The sequence below is a fragment of the Blennius ocellaris genome, assembly GCF_963422515.1.
Source record: "Blennius ocellaris genome assembly, chromosome: 20".
Taxonomy (NCBI): Eukaryota; Metazoa; Chordata; class Actinopteri; order Blenniiformes; family Blenniidae; genus Blennius; species Blennius ocellaris.
In genome coordinates, this window is record NC_137669.1 from 7251347 (window position 1) to 7255500 (window position 4154).

Genomic DNA, 4154 nt, shown 5'->3' on the forward strand with positions numbered 1-4154 from the left:
TTATTTAATACTGAATAAAGATATAGCCTCAGCCCACCTGCTGGTAGAGTCGCTTGCGATTAGACTCCAAAGCCTCCGTGCACAATGTATTTTTTTGGATTTGCTATATGTGACATCATTTTTTAACGAAGTGACATAAAACCTGGAAACTGGTTCCTTCTATTGAAATACAGACGCAAGGTCAGTTAATGCCATCCTGACACTTTAATTATTGACATGCTGCATCTGAACAATCAGCATTGAAATTAATTTTTAGCAAAAGCATTTTTTTTGTTATTAGCTAAAATATGTGCATTTGTCTGTGACTTTTTATGAAATACTTTCTCTCACAGCTCATGTTTAGCCAGAGGCCACCCAGACTGCAACATCTACACTTGATAAAGCGCCCTCACAAAGCCTCCGTATTATTGAAGGAAAAAAAAAAATGCTTTCTATCATTGCCTTTGTGGTTGTGCATCTCCACCAAGCTACTTGAGTTGCACTTTATAGCCATTTCCATCTGGATTTAGTAAATACTTTAAAGGAATTTTATTTTCTGGGATTTCTTGGATCTTTGATGCACAGCCTGCTGCACCAAACAGTGTCAGCGTAGCCAACAGAGATTAAAGCCATCCTTTATGGTATTTGATCAGATGTGTGCCTCCCTCTGTGGTCCGGGCTCTGGCCGAGTTGTGGTGTGAAAAAAAAAGAAAAAAAAGAAAAGGCCATAAAAAGCTCTTCAGTTGAAAATTATGATGTTACAGCAAGGTTGACCTTTGACCTTTGGCATACAAAAATGCCATCACCTCGACGGTCGATCCTATTAGATGGTGTGAAATTGTGTCATCGGCATACAAATGTGTTGGACAGTAATATGTTGCAGCCAAACACGGAAGCAGCATGGAGTCATGTATAATAGGCTTTTTCCTCATATAAAACCTCCAATAGGCTTTAATCTACCAGGTTTGCACTCGGGTCATCCCGGGGCAGGAAGCTTCTATCGCATTTTGTTTTTGTCATTTCTTTCTTTTTTTTTTTCTTTTGCCATAATATAATCTAAAAAAAGTTAGATTAGTTCTGATTAAGTGCACCAAAGCCATTACGTAACAGGCTGATGAAGGATGTTCCTCCGCAAGGACACGTGGGTTATAAGTCTCCCGTGGCATGCATGCTTCTATTATACCGCAGTGACATTAAGTGTGCAGTCAAAGAGTGCCGGTATGTTTGAACTGCAGGTATTCCTGAAGATATTACCAGAACAGCCGCGGATATGGCTTTCATTCCGCTACTCAGCTCGCCACGCGGGCTCGGCATGGCGGGGTTACTATCGGAAAATAAAAAAAACATCTCTTCATCTAACAGTTATGGTGCCCTTGAAATCGTAAAGGGCCATTCGGAGACAAATTAGCGGTTGTCGTCGCTCCTGTGGAGCCCCCCCCACCGTGCCACTCAGTGGGGCTTCCCTCTGATTTAAGATCATGAGCCTTCAGTGTTGAGCCACATCGGCGTGACAACTCCCTCCATTCACATGCTTTATGGAATCATCACTGTCGCCACCCCGGCAAATGAGCGCGGGCAATATTTAGGACGAATGCCACTGTTGAATGGCCCTTGCGAAACAATGCTTTTGAATATTTCATCACTCTGGAAGCCCATATTAAAGCTGGGGGGGTGGTGTGGGGGGGGTTTGACAGTCATTTCCTAAAGCTGTGTGGGTGTAGCGATGCCGCACCTCGCAGGGAGGTACCGGGGATTAGCAGGCGTCATTGGCGCGCTGCTGCTGCTGCTGCTGCCGCCGCTGCTGCTGTGGCGGTGGCGGCGGCGGCGGCTGATGGGCTGTTTGTGTTGCAGGGTGCAGTTTCCTCAGCGCAGCGAGGTCTGGCTGCCAGAGAGGCTGTGGAGTGCGCTGGCTGTGGCCTCTGCTGACTGGCTTTCTACACTGACGTCTGTGGAGGCAGAGATAAGCATGCAGTCACACACACACTGTTGACTTGTGACGTCACAGGTGGATTTTGTGCGTTTGTGTGATGTGTGTATGTGGGGTTTTTTTTTGTTGTTTTTTTTTTTCCTTTCTTTCTTTCTTTTCGGTTCATCTATTTTTAACAGCCAGGAGGCATCTGGGTGAGGTTCCAACAGGATCCCAGGGCCAAAAGTTCAGAGAATGACAGGCAGACAGATGAGCGAGCGAGCGAGCGGCAGCAGCGTGTGCACATGAAAGCAGGCGGGGATGAAAGACACGGGGGGCGACGGTGGAAACGGTGCGAGCCGCATTTCGGAAACAAACTTTGTGCGCGGGCCATCGCGGTCTGTGATTTTCCATCGACTCCCGTCGCATTTTCATAAACTCCGGTCACAAGAAAACAGGATCATTGTATTTATTATTAATCCAAACATTTCCCTTTCCTCCCACCGGGTCCGGTCCGCCCTCAAAGCCAAGCGACCCTCCCTCGACTCGGAGGCCGGGCCAAGCCTCCCTGCGAGGAGGCTCCAGGTAATGGCCTGTGAAATGACTGGGCTTTTGTCAGCCGGGACGCTCGCTGGAGGCCCGCGCGGCTTATTTATGGAGCTACTGTGGTCTTTTCTCCTGGCCCTCCACACCTATAAATACACGGGGAAGGTTAGCCTGCTAAAACAAACAATGATGTGAGCCTGGATGTCTGAAATAGAATATGCAATTCTGCCTCTCAGCCCTCTATAAAAAGAGCCGGAGTCTATCTTTAGGTGGGAGGGGAGTTGGATTTAGAGCTGCGGTGCGGATGCTGCCTCAGCTCTGGGGATGACTTCAAGACATAATGAGATGGTATTAGACTTTGGGCTTTAATGACCTGAGCCACACTCGTGTTCGACCTGCTGCTCTCAGGCAGTTAATTTTCAGTTTCAGTGATGCAATACAGCCCAACTTCATACTTCTTGAAAATCAATTAGACACAACTTGTGTATGTGTGTTTTTACTTAAGTGAGTTATGCAGTGATTTCTCTTTTTTTTCTTCATTCCACCCAGTTTAATTTAAATCCCCACCTTGCTTGGAGAGCCCAAAACACATAACGTTCAGGTTGTAGTTGGAAGAGACCAAGGTGTCAGTGAAGTAGGTGTTGGCAGGCGGTTCCATATGTTAAACTTGGACAGGTTTCAGCGCATATATAAGCACGCAAAGCTGACAGTGGGAGCAACGGCAGATCTGCATAATGGATATACAAGGGGCTCTTGTTAGTGTCTGGTTTGAGCCGAGCGGAGCCGAGCACACAGCAGACAGGATTGGAGAGCGGCCCAGTCCTGGAGATGGCAAACGTGGTTAAACTGATAAAACTGTCATTACTGTGTTGGGAGGCAGCTGGGGAGGTGCAAGGGTGAGAGGGAACCAGTAAGGGGAAAAATATGAGAGAGAAAGCCCATCCTGTCAGGGTTACTGGCTTGTACACTTTTCGTTTAGAACAATATCCTGCGCCGATATTGACCTGTCAGATATCTGATATTTGAGGTTCTCCTAGACCGGAGCAAGAGATTGTTTTGTTCTGTTTCTATTTCTTTGTTGGATGCTACCAAAATTAGGTTCATTCCAGCTTCCATTTCATGATCTTCAACTTTATATATGACCGAGGCCTCCTAAAACCAGCGTGTGTTCATCAACATTACATATTTACAAGTGTAATACAGCAGGTTTTTTGGTAGTTTTTATTGGAGCAGGTTTATTTGTGACCATGTGGGGAGCATTTCTCCCACCCTGTCGGGTTTTTACGAGAGATCATATTCTGGAAGTAATAAGCAGAGTCTAAAATTAATTTCCACTTAATTAAAGTTCATTTTTACAGTAAGTGTGTGTAAAGTAAGCTATAGTGAAAAGCAGCGTGACTGTTGCAATGATCCAACAGTTAACTTGCATTATTTAGCGCATGCTATTTGGTTACAAGTATCGTTAATAAGTATGTTAATTGTAACATTCATCATGCATCAATCAACATTTGCTAATTCGATTATATGCTGCCTGTATTAAGTGCTTGCATTGTGGGTTTCAAATATTGCATCACGTCAGGGCCTTAATACTCCCATAACACCCTTACAGTTGTTCACTTGTCCCAATTATTATGAGACAAAGTGAAAGGAAACATTATGTTGATTTTTGGGGTGTCCAATCACACAATATTGTTCAGAGTCACTGAAAATGCAACATTTTGAA

The 4154-nt window shown here is 45.1% G+C and overlaps 1 protein-coding gene across 1 annotated transcript in view; it reads left to right on the forward strand.

The window, feature by feature from the left end:
• The first annotated feature begins 2443 nt into the window (after window positions 1-2443).
• The window catches only part of nrsn1l (neurensin 1-like), an 84462-nt gene continuing 82751 nt past the window's right edge, over window positions 2444-4154 (forward strand). The window contains exon 1 of the mRNA XM_080516453.1: window positions 2444-2470. The gene's annotated coding sequence lies outside the window, so the exon portion shown is untranslated. The remainder of the gene's footprint in view (window positions 2471-4154) is intronic.